This window comes from Pan paniscus, chromosome 8, assembly GCF_029289425.2.
Source record: "Pan paniscus chromosome 8, NHGRI_mPanPan1-v2.0_pri, whole genome shotgun sequence".
Lineage (NCBI taxonomy): Eukaryota > Metazoa > Chordata > Mammalia > Primates > Hominidae > Pan > Pan paniscus.
The window spans coordinates 136,393,073-136,405,647 of NC_073257.2; the positions used below are offsets into that span (position 1 = coordinate 136,393,073).

At 55.0% G+C, this 12,575-nt stretch overlaps 1 protein-coding gene and 1 long non-coding RNA gene across 5 annotated transcripts in view; both read left to right on the forward strand.

Moving 5' to 3' along the window:
- Positions 1–12,575, forward strand: part of LHPP (phospholysine phosphohistidine inorganic pyrophosphate phosphatase) — a 153,345-nt gene that overhangs the window by 85,599 nt on the left and 55,171 nt on the right. The window lies entirely within an intron of this gene.
- LOC134731115 (uncharacterized) lies at positions 5,304–9,864 on the forward strand. The gene is made up of 2 exons (XR_010113218.1): positions 5,304–7,340; positions 9,162–9,864. It is a non-coding gene; the product is annotated as an uncharacterized LOC134731115 (long non-coding RNA).

Sequence of the window (12,575 nt, forward strand, 5' to 3'; positions counted from 1 at the left end):
CCCACCCAGATTTAGCTCTGTTAACCCTTCAGGCTTCTTTTTCTGCACACACACACGCACACGCGCACACACACACAGGAGGTTGTCCTGTTTGGTTTTTAGAAATGGAATTGTCCTGTTCCTCTTTGCACCTTGTTCATTTCACTTCATGGTGCGTCCCAGATACCCCTTTCTAAGTCACCGGCAGAAGCAGGACCTTGTGCTTCCTGATGGCTGTGAGCTGTGGTGGCGGCACACCTGTCCGTGGTGTGGAGTTCCAGTTCGTTCCGCAGTCCCCTGTTAACAGATGTTTAGACTGTTTCCCTTTTTTCCCCTTTTCATTACAAACAAAAAAAATTGCTTTCTTAAACTTATTTTCATGTTTTTAAACTTTCTAATTTCTCATAAATATTTCAACTTTAGATTCTGTGAGTGAGTCTATTAGTGTCAGGCTTTGTAGAGGAAAGAAAAGTTCTAGAAGAGTCTGCAGCTCGTTCTCCCACCCCCTGCCCCCAGTGTCCACCCATAGAGGTGTGAGCATGCAAATAGGGTGAGCTTCTGTCTCCCGTCTCTTGGGTGTCTTTTCCACCTGGGGCCTCCCTGGGGCCGTGCTGGGGGAGTGAAAGGCCCCTCCCTGGATGCCCGAGGCCCCTGGCCTGGATGCTGTAGCTTGCCTGAAAGGGGAGGAATTCTGGCTGCCTGGTGGAGGTCAGGGCTGGCCCTGCACCGCCAGGAGAAACAGTCTGAGGGAGGGCTGCTCAGGCTGGACCCAGCCCTGACCAGCGGGGCCATCGGGCCTCCTGGGCCCTGGCAGGATGTCGTTCCAGTGATACAGCACTTCCTTGCTTCTAAACTGCTGAGTGGTCAGTGTCGGTTATCAGCTGTCCACATACATTGCATAATCTCAGATGCTGGTTTGTAACAGTGAGTGGAGGTGGGTGGCCACACTGTCCCTTTAGAATAATCCACATGGCCCTGTCCAGGCAGGGCAGCCTCTGGGCTCCCACCCACCGCCTGATGCCCCTGTGCCTGGTGAGCCTGGGCCGGGGTCTGTTGGCTGTGGATGGGTGTGTTCAGAGTTCTCCGGTCAGCAAGCTCCCTTTGTCTCTAGGGGAGTTCCTGGGAGGTAAAGGGGAGCCTTTTCAAGCCACAAGATCACCCAGAAAACCTACGTAAGCACTAAAGTTCAGAAAAATCCAGCCAGCCTTGGAGCTGGGGAGACTGCTTCCTTTGGGGCCCAGGCCACTCCAGAGCCATTTCTGTGACGGTGAAATGAGTGGGGGCCCCGTGCTGGCTCTGCCTCCTGTGAACGCCATCCTCTGGTTCTTCACCTTCAGGCTCCCACATGAGCTGGGTGGTTGGTGTTAACTCCTCTCTTCTCTCTTTCTACCCGGAACCCCCTGCCCAGAGCTCCAGGGAGCTCCACCATAGCCAGGGGAGGGAGGGCTCCGTTCACCTCCTTCCAAGTTCCCGATTTTGCTCTACTGATTTTTGTCTGCGGTGCATCATCAATCAGCCTGGACCCCAGAGAGGCCTTCTGTCGAGGTGGGTGGGTCTCAGAACGGCAGGCTGCTCCCCCTCCTACCTCGGGGCCCCCACTGTGCACCTGCGGCTGAGGCATGTTTTCTGGGGTTCCTGGCTTTGGCCTGCACGGCTGGGTGGGAGGAGGGCATGGGAGGTGATGCTGCTCACTGAGCAGGGCCTGCTCTGACCGCCTCGGGATCAAGAGTCCTGTTAGATGCCCAGGTAGAGACCCTTGGTTGGCGGGCAGGTGGATCTTCGAGAATGGAGCTCCGACGGACAGGTTGGCTGATCTCAGTGAACCCTGAGGCTTCCCCAAGGCCATAGAGCTTGTCTGGCAGAGCCTCAGCAGGAGCCCGGGTCCCCGGACACCGAGGCTAGCTCTTTCTGCTGTGGCCTTCTCACAGACCAAGGTGGGATCACAGCCTTGGTAGCCTTGAAGTCTCCCTAACCTGGCAAGACAGTGGAGAAGGGGGGCAGCCAGCGGGACATTCCATTGTAGAATAAATATATGCATGGTAAAACACTTGACATCTATTAACTTTTAAGTGGCAAGAGTGATTCTTGTGGTTAGACCTGAATGGGAACTAATAAGTCTAAAGTGAAAATCTAATTAGATTTTTCCCACAAAACAATTTTCCGCAATGCATTGTGGACATAAAGGTTTGATGAATGTATAGCCAGGCACAGTGGCTCACATCTGTATTCCCAACACTTTGGGAGGCCAAGGCAGGAGGATTGCTTGAGCACAGGATTTGAGACCAGCCTGGGCAACATAGTGAGACTCTGTCTCTATAAAAAAATAAATTAGCAGGGCATGACGGTGTACACCTGTAGCCCCAGCTACTCAGGAGGCTGAGGCAGGAGGATCACTTGAGCTCAGGAGTTTGAGGTTGCACCATGATTACACCTGTGAGTAGCCATGCACTCCAGCCTGGACAACACAGCAAGACCCTGTCTCCAAAAAAAAAAAAAAAAAGATTTGGCCAATGAATTTTATCAGCTAAACTGGGATATTTAAGAGAAAGGAAGGAACTCCTAATTTCTGAGCCCTGGTTCTGAAAAAGCTTTCTTTTTTCTTTCTTCACTTTAGTCTTGTTAGCAAAACCTTAACAGTTCATAGAAGAAATCATTTTTTACTTTTTTCCCCTTAATCTGAGCACAACATCTGGGGTTGCCATCGTGGTCCATTGGTGTGATTTGCAGGACGGGACCTTACATCTGGGGAAGGGGCTGCCAGGCTGGGCCTGCCTCTGGCCCTGTGGGCATGGCCGGGGTGGGCATGGCCGGGAAAGGCATGGCCTCCAGAATCAGAGGCCTGGGTTGAATCCTGGCTGAGTGCCTAGTGGGGCACTTTGGGACAAATGACCACCTTTCTGAGCCTTGCTTTTCTCATCTGTAAATGGGGGTGGCAATGCCTACTTAGTTGAATGTTAAATAAAATGAAGTCATGTCTGTGAAGCACCTGGCATGGTAATCAGTGGCCGTGAGGATGACGCTGGCCTCACAGGGACTGGGTGGCACAGGTGCCCTGACCTTGGCATGCAGGGTGGATTGGCCAGGCTTCCAGCCAGTGCTGGATCTCAGAGGCCCAGGGGTTAGAGAACTAAGGGCCTCCGAGCCAGGCTCCTCGTTGCAAATGGACTTCTCTCCTTTGCGTGCTGTGAACTGGGCGTGAACACCTCCTGTGATGGGGAGCTCACTCCTTGCCAAGGGAGCCTGGTAAGCTGTTGGCACAGTCATCCTCATACCCTCTCTCCTGACCTGTGTCTTATGGCCTCTGCCCCCAGGCAGCTGCGGGGCAGGGCGCTGGGGTGACCCCCGTCTTGGTTGTTGAGCCCTTGCACTAGCTGGAGGGTGACTGTCCCCCCTACTCCCCCAACACAAGGCACAGCCTTTCTTGTGGCTGTCAGGAGAGAGGGCCTGTCCTCCTTTGCGCCCACGCTGCCCCTGCGCCCTGTAGCACTGCATTCAAAGTGAGTGCGCCTGCTTTTGTTTCTTCCTAGGACTTCTGAAAACATGTGTGGGTGGGGGAGGATGTGGAGGGTTCGTGCACCGGGTGGCGTGGCTGCAGTGGCGTGGGAGGCGGCCCCAGAGGGGCAGAGGTGCAGTGTGTTTATGTGCACAGGGCCGTTCCCTTCCTGTCCCTCGTGTGAACACCAGTGTACAAATGTGTGCACACAGGCGTGTCCCCCGTGCCTTTTCCCTACCTTGGCTGATCGTGGGGAAGATAGACTCGCTTCCCCTCTGCAGGCGGCGATTCCGGAAAGGAGGCTCTGGAATGCCAGCTGGGGGCAGGGAAGCCAGGGCAGCCAGGAGGGACCTAGCAGGCCCACAGAGGTCTGGGACAGCTGAGCCCTCCTGCCCACGGCCCTGCCATCCCTGTATGTCCCCAAGGTAACGTCCAAGCTCTGCAGCAGGGACCAGCCCTGGGTCCCACAGAGGAGGCTGGTCCAGGTGGTGAACTAGAGCTCCGCTTGTGCCAGCCTAGGTGCAGAGGCCCGGCCCAGCCCTTCCTAACCTTGCCGTCCTGGGCCAGCTGTTCGGTCTCTCCGTGCCTGTTTCTACACAACCCATCTGTAAAATGGGGCCATGGGAGCCACCACCTCCCCCAGGCCTGTCGCCATCATTGGCACCTCCACCAGCATTAGCACCAGTGTCTCCATGAAGTTGGGGTTCCTGGGGAGATGGCTCCCCCCAGCCTCACCTCCTCCCTGCCTCAGAGACTGAGCAGAAGGAGGGCAGCTGGACTGATGAGCAACTTGCCTGGGGCCCCAGAGAGGCCCGATCCCATCCTGCTGGGGCACACCCCAGGTCCAAGCCTGTCTGGGCACCCTCAGGGCTCTGGACTCACCTCCACCCCTCCCTCTGCATCCTTGGTGGTGACACTCACCATCAGCAAGCTCGGCACTCCCGGCCCTCACACTGACCCCAGCACCCCTTCCCCAGGCTCTGGTGGACTCCTTGCTCATGCTGCCTGCTCTGCAGGGTGGTGGGGGGCAGAGCCTGCCAGCCCCTCCCACACTTCTCTCACCAGATCACAGGACCCTCGGGGTGGAGGCCGGTGCGTGGGGAGGTAAGGGTCACGTGGTGGGAGGCCATCCTCAGCAGGGGTCCCAGAGTGGGAGACCCAGAGCTTTAGGACCCCAACATGTGGAGGGGCCAGGGTCCCTGGGATGGGGAGATGCCTCAGCCAGGGTGAGCAGAAGAGCTGCAACCCCTGAGACCCGCGGGCTTGGCTGGCCCGCCTTGAAGAAAACCCACAGCTGGGAGGGCAGTTCATGCAGGGCGCCCTCCCCTCCACCTGCGGCCTTGGGGAGCACCAGGCAAGGCTCCCTGGGGAGCAGGGCTGCCACCTCTGACCTCGCTCCAGCCTGACCTCACCATGGAGGCACACGCAGGATGCCCGCAGGCCCCCAGGTGGCAGCTTCCTACAGTGCTTTTCCACCAGGGACCCTGCTGAGGCCCAGGGCCCTGAGACCCTCAGGCCCATCACATTCTCCCCACTGAGCACAGGCACGTCCATCCCCTCCCCTTCCCCACCTGTCACCTGTCTGTCTTCCAGGCTTCGTGGGGCTTCCCAGTGCCCTATCCCTGCTTGTCAGAAGAGGGGCTGGGAGAATGGCAGGGCCTGGCACTCCAGGCTCCCCCTGCCCTCCTGCACTCTTGCCCTCCAGCCTTTCCCCACCCTGGAAGTGAGTTCATGATGTTAATGGCAGCAGCAGCCATGGTGCACCAGGCACTCTGCTAAGCACTTTATGTACATTCTTAAATTGCCGGATCCCCATTATTGAAACGGAGTCTTAGGTTGAAAAACTACTTGACCAAGGTCATCCCAGCTGTAAGTGGCAGAGCAGGCCCTGAATCCAGGCAGCCCGGGCTGATCACCACCCTGCCACCACCCACCCCTCTCTCACATACAGGCTCTAGGCCTCCTGTCTATACTGGAATCCCCCACAGCAGATCCACATGGAGCTGTCTAAAGAAGCACCTGCCCCTCCCCCAGACAAGGCAAGAAAGCCATCTCTACCTGGAGGGAGAGCAGTGAGGGGCATCATTAATGAGCTGTTGGGTGTCCTGATTTCTTTGAGAGAAGACGAGCTGAGCAGGCACAGCTCTTAATCCTCCAGCCACTGCCCCCCAGGCTGGGGCCTGCCAGCCCCCGCCCCTGTAGTCATTTCTAAATCGGGTCTGGATGGACTGGACGCGTGGCTGCCAGAGACCATTTGAACCCCCACCTCCAAATTCCCCAAAGTCCCCGCCTGCAAAGGACCAGCCCCAGCATGAGGCCCTGAAAGTGGCAACATTTCAATAGCCTATCCTGGACAATCAGGACGATCCCTTTGCTAATTTATACGCTATACGTTTGGGGTTTAATTGGAGCGTAATTGTAATCCATATGCTGTTAAGGTAATTACACTTATAAACCTAATATAATCCATAGATCAATGGGTTTGGAGCTAATTAAGGCAACCGTAATTAACATTTACCAAAAACCTTGCAATTACTGGAATATCCTTTAAGCTGGCCTTCCGAGCTGATAATGAGCGCCGCTCAGCACTCCGCGGCCTCCTAGCGTTTCTTTATTCTGCACAAGGGGGCCTTCTGGGGACCTCGATGTTGGGAGGGCAGTCAGTGCCTGCTTTTAGCACCCAGGGACTCCGATCAGGGACCCAGCTGATGAGTGGCAGCACCATGGGAAGCCAGGTCCCTGTGACTTGGCCGTCCCCAGAACACGGCTGATTTTCTGGCTCAATAGACTCAGCCTGACAAAGGGGAACTTGGAGAAAGAGAACGAGAAATCCATATGCTGAGCTGGGACAGAACCCAAGTGGGGTTCTCACGTGGGGAGAGTATGGGGCTTTCCTCCTCCCCAACCCCTGCACCTGCAGCCAGGATGCACCTGAGCTCGGACTGCCCTGAAACCCCGGGAAAATCCCAACAGTGGCACCATAGGGCCAGGATTACAGCCATTCTTTTTTTTTTTTTTTTTTTTTTTTTTTTTGAGACGGAGTCTCGCTCTGTCGCCCAGTCTGGAGTGCAGTGGCACAATCTCAGCTCACTGCAAGCTCCGCCTCCCGGGTTCACGCCATTCTCCTGCCTCAGCCTCCCGAGTAGCTGGGACTACAGGCCCCGCCACCACGCCTGGCTAATTTTTTGTATTTTTTAGTAGAGACAGGGTTTCACCATGTTAGCCAGGATGGTCTCGATCTCCTGACCTTGTGATCCGCCCGCCTCAGCCTCCCAAAGTGCTGGGATTACAGGCGTGAGCCACCACGCCCGGCCTACAGCCATTCTTGAATGTTGTGTGACTCCCGGTGATATTGTCCCCTTGGGAGCTGCACAGAGACCTCCCCCCGGCCAGGCCCCTCCTCTGTCTGCAGAAGGCGGTAAGGGGCCGACCACATCTGTCTTACCACAGGCTAAGCTGTTGGCATCTGTTCTCTTCCTGCTCCAGGAGGGACAGAGCCCCCCTGTTGTCCTTGCGGCACCGTGCTCTGGGAACTGGGCGCTCCTGTGGACAGCTCCATGTGGGTCTTCTTTGAGAGACTCCACTGCACATAGAAGAAGGCCTCGAGCCTGTAGTTGGGGGGCGGTGGTCAGCCTGGGCTGCCTGGATTCAGCTCCTGCTCTGACATTTACAGCTGGGACGACCTGGGCCAGGTAGAGGTTTTTCAACCTAAGACTCAGTTTATTATGTATTTATTCACTTATTCATTTTATTTATTTATTGACAGGGTCTTGCTCTGTCACCTAGGCTGGAGTGCAGTGGTGCAATCATGGCTCACTGCAGCCTTGACCTTCTGGACTCAAGTGATCCTCCCACCTCCGCCTCCTGGGTAGGATGCATGCCTGAGGTGGGACTACTGGCATGCACCACCACACCGGCTAGTTTTTAAAATTCTTGCAGAGACAGGGTCTCCCTATGTGGCCCAGGCTGGTCTTGAACTGGGCTCAAGTGATCCTCCTGCCTTGGCCTTCCAAAATACTGGGATTACAGGCATGAGCCACTACACCCGGCCTGGACTCAGTTTCTATAATGGGATATGGCAGTTTAATAATGTGCATGCAGTGCTTAGCCTAGTGCCTGGTGCAGAGCCACTGCTTCATTAATGCTGCTGCTGCTGTCCTTGTCATCTCTATCATTGACAGCCCTAGACGAGCTGAAGGGGTGGGCCCAGGTGGGAAGGGCCAGGTGGGCGGGGCCAGATGGGCTGTCTGCACCTCGCTTACTCCTGGGTGGGCTGTTAACTTGGCGGGTCCCAGGGCTCACTTTTCCCCCATCATCATTTCTGTACACTTTTTCCATCTCTGGGCCTTAGGGCCTTTCCAAAGACTTTGCAACTCTGGCAGATATTTCTAGACAGAATTAGGTTCTTTAACGAAGGAATGAGGCAAATGTGGACAGGAGATTGTTCATAATTGCGGCTGTCATTTATTGAGCACCTGCTGTGTGCTCTTAGCCTCTGGGCTAAACACTGCGCAGACATAATTCACTGATTGCCAACAGCAGCTTTATGCGGCTGGCATTTTAGTCTCACTTTAGGGTGAGGAAACTGAGGCTCAGAGAGGCTGAATCACTGGTTTGAGTACGTCCAGCAAGAGGGCAGCTGGGCCAGGATTTGAAGCCAGCCATTCTCAACGCCACTGTGCTCTCTGCCTCCCGAGTGGAGGCCCTGACCCCTTTGCTCTCTTCCTGGGTGGGCCAGTGGGGATGGGTGAGGGGTGAGTTTGTCAATGTTTCCCTCAGCCCAGTAGTGGAGAACAGGCAGGGTGGGCGAACTCCTGGCTGGACCAGAGCCACAGGCCTGCAGGAGGCACCCTTGCCAGGGCGAGTGAGCACTGTAGTCTGGGAGACCCTAGAGTGAGATGGGGGCTCTACAAGGCACAGCTCCTCCCTGGAGGAAGGGAGGAAGGGAGGGTCCCTGCCTTACAGGGCCTGGCCCTCCCCACTTGTCCAAAGCCCGACTGGGTCCTGGTGTGTCAGCGCTTTGCACCACACCCTGTGCTACCCACCCAACCTGTGTCCCCGTCTGATCTCCCTGGACCCTCCCACAGCCTGGGAAGGGTCCCCCAGCTGTGAGGTCAGCATGGGGGACCTTGCTCTGCAGAGGGCACCTGTAGGGCTGGCCTTATTGGAGTCCCTCCTTTCTAGGCCCACAGTCCTGCGCTGCCTGGTGTGTGGGGCCTGAATGTCATCGTTTCATATATTTTATCTGATTTTCTAGTTGCTTTAAGGTACTTTGTCTATCTTGACTGTTAGCCTCTTTATTTTTCAAAAAAAAAATTCAATGTAATAGTTTGCATTTTTTCTTATTGATAATAAAACCACTGACATTATTGAGCTCTTGTTCTGGGCTCAGCTCTGCCCCGAGCTGTTTGTACATGTTACCTTGCTGAACCTGCACCCAAGTCCTCAGGCCATATTCCCCCTTACAGATGAATGAAGTCACTGGCCCGAGGTCACACAGCTGGGACGTAGTGCAACCAGGCTGGGCGCTAGCTGGTTGACCCCAGTGCCCACTATTTATTTGGTGCTTACATGCACTGGCTCATTTTGTCTCTACAGCCTTGCAAAGGCCACAGTTATGAGGTGGCAGAGGTGGTATTCAAATTCAGGCCCCTAAACTTGTGTCTGTGTTCCCTCTTGAAAACTTCAGCAAACTGAAGAAGTGAAAGGCAGAGAGTAAACCACCGACCAGCCCACCATCCAGAAGTGACGGTGACCTCTGATGCCGCTGGGTGTCCACCTTCCAAACTGTGTGCACAAATGTGTCCTCTATGTTCTAGTCCACAGTGAGGTCAGGAGCACAGGCTGTTTTGGGACATCTCTTCCCAGTGCCCAGTTCCAGAACACCCTTCCAAACCACCGTGCGTTCTCCGGGGCCATCGTTTTAATGGCTGCACCCTGCTCCCGCGTGTGGACGCATCCTAAACAGTCCTTTAGTATGATGGTTAGATGCTCCATGTGTTTCCAATTCTTCATTATTGTAAACCCGACTGCATTGCTCATCCTTGTAGCATAGCTTTGCACTTATTTTGGATTTTTGCTTTAAGATAACTTCTCACACATGGAGTTGCTGGGTCAAAGGGTATGCAAAATTCTAAGGTGTTTGGTACTTCTGCAGAATTCTCCCTCCAGACATCAAGTTGCTCTCCCATCTGCACTGTGGATAATTCTGCAACTCTCGACACCCTCACCAACAAATAACACCGAGGACTAGCAGTGTCATTTTTAAAACGCGCCTCCATCAATGGGAAAAGAATGGGATCTTCTTTGATTGATAATGAGACTAAAGGCTTTTTCTGTCTTCCTCAGTCGCTGATATTTGTTTCTTCTATAAATTGCATATTCATATCCTTTCTCAGTCTTTTTTGTATGTTTTTTAAACGAAGGCTTTTCTTTAATGGGAAATCTGCATTTCATCAAAGATGGAGCGCAGAGTCTGTGGTTCATTTATTCTCTGGAGAAGATGCTTCTTTTTTGTTCTCTAACCAATCAGAGACCAGCCTGAAGATGCTGGCAAATTAATTTCAGGCGCACGAGACAGGCGGTCGGTGCTCATGAGGATCCTGGCTGAGGAAATCACATTTTAGTCCCAACTCCTCGAAGTGTTGAGGCCGCCTGGAGTCCACGCGGACCAGGGTTCAAATCCCCACTCGGCCACTTCCTAGCAGCATGACTTTGGGATGTCCCTCAGCCATCAGAGACTTCACTTTCTGGGCTGTACCATGAGGTGTTGGTGTGCAGTTTAAAGGAAGTTTGGACGGCTGTGGTGTGGGTAGTTCTGAGTGCTCAGTAGGCAGACCTGGTTTTGAGCTGATAGAGAAGGCCCACGCGAATGGGCAGAGCTGGGCCTCGCCAGGGCCTGGCACTCAGTAGTGCTCAGCAAATGCCTGTTGCACAAGGGATGGTGCCCAGGTAACCTGGGTGAGCTACAAACCAGAGCCGCTGGACGAGTTCCAAAGGGAACTCGGGCACACTAGCCCCCTTTGTTTGTGTTTGGAGTGGGAGTCACCATATAGCTTTATTTGATTACTTTTTACCCAAATCCCCGTATCCTCAGGAATTCAAGGACAAGGATACATAACAAAATGATTTTTGTCTCGGAGTAAATCACAGGCCACTTGGAAAATCTCCATCCTAGAGGAGGGTGAGGGTGCAGGTCTTGGGGTGAGGCTGGGGATGAAGCCTCCCATGACTTTGTGGTTACCCTGCTGGTGGGCTCACTCCCTGCAGGGCCATTGGTGGAGTCACATGATGCCGGGCAAGGCTGGCCAAGCAGGGTACAGAGCACACTGGGGGAGGGATGGCTGCACAGGCGTGGACCGTGGGGGATCCAGGGTAGGGATCCCACCTGGGGGTCTTGGGCTGAGTGGTGGAGCGTGTTGCCTGAACACGTGAGCCCGTGGACATCTAGTGAGCTTAGGGCATGGCAGGGGTGGGGTGCGTTGCCTGCAGCCTGGGGCAGCCTCGGCTCCTTCGTGTCAGCGCGTCCTGACACCGTGACACTGCGCATGGTCACATGGAGCCTGTCCTCTTGTATCTGCTTCATCTCTGGCTTTCCTGTCCATCTGCCTGGTGCTTTGGAGGGTGTACCAGGCTGTGAGGGAGAAGCAGCCACGTGGCTCCGTGTTCTTGTGCTGCAGCTGGGCCAGCAGATCTGGGGGAAAGGCCACTTCCTAGTGGCCTTTCTGGTGGGAGGGAGTCATAGTGATGAGTCTGGAAGCTGAGCCCTGGCTTGGGAGCAGCTGGAAAGGCTGCCTGTGGCCTCCCTGAGTGGACGTTCTCTAGCAGTTGTTCAGCCTCCCTGTCCCCAGCCAGCCACCACCTAGTTGGCACTCCCAGTGGGCCCCACGAGCCGCGTGTTGCTGTGCACAGCCCTTACTAGAATCCCACTTTCCAGATGAGGGCGACAGGAGGAGGAAGCATCAGTCACTTGCCCAAGGTCCCACCGGCGAGGGGCTCTGAGTCTGGATGTGGCCCTCTGAGCTGCTCTGTCTCCCCTTGGCGTTGGAGCGTCTCAGCCTCTCCCAAGAGTGTGTGCCCTTGTGTCGCTGGTTCAGAAGCCAGAAGGCTTCCAGGGGCAGACCTAGGCAGAAGCCCTGAGTGGGCATCCTGGTCAGCCCTGTGGGGGTTGGGGGCCAGTGGGCAGGGGCACTCACCATGCAACCCAACCCCCCATGGCACCCCCAATGTGGAACGCACGGGCTCAGGACTCACTTTTATTTTGGTAGAGCTTGGAGTCCCCATTTCCATGTTTTGTTTTTCTTTACAGTCCCAGTGTCAAGCTTAGTAGGACACAGATGTCTCAGCAAACAAAACTAGGAGCCATCCGAGCAGGCCCCTGCGGCCATATACATTCCCATGCGTAGCGAAACCAGGCCCTCTTGCCAAGCACTCTTTGGGAGGATATTTGGAAAAAATGTCAAGGCATTCATTTTTCTCTCGACCTTTTCTGTTGGAATTGTGGGGCCTTAACACTGGAAGTAAAAGGAGTTATAAGACACAGCTGGCTTCCTGCACCCGGGACAGCCCCAGTGGCCAGGCCTGGCCCTATTCTCCCATCTGGCCCTCGGTGGTTTCTGCAGAGGTTACCATGCACAAGGGCCAGGCCGTGGCCCCCACCTCTGTGCAAAGAAGTTGGCAATGATGTCCAGGTAGCAGGTGCAGGGGGCAAGGTTTCTAACCCCAGGCTAGTAAAGGACAGAGGAGACTCGAGGAGGGAGAGGACCAGCAGAGGACACTCTATGGGGGTGGCTTCTGGCAAAACAGTGCTATCTGAAGATGAGTTTGAAGTTAGGAATGTTTGCTGAGTTAGCCTGGATATTGGAAGTGCCCTTTCTTTTGAGCCCTTTGGCTCTCTTGGTGTTGACCATCTGCTGGTGGAACATGGGTGGGCTCCCAGAGCACCTGCCCCTGTGGTGTATACCAGCTGGATCTCAGCTACACCTACGGACCTGCACTGGTGTAGATTTGGGTCCCAGGTTCCCCACCAGGGGCCTGGCTGGCTTCCCCAGGTCCACACCCTTCCAGCGAAGTCACATCACAAGTTGTGTGGAAATGGAGGCCA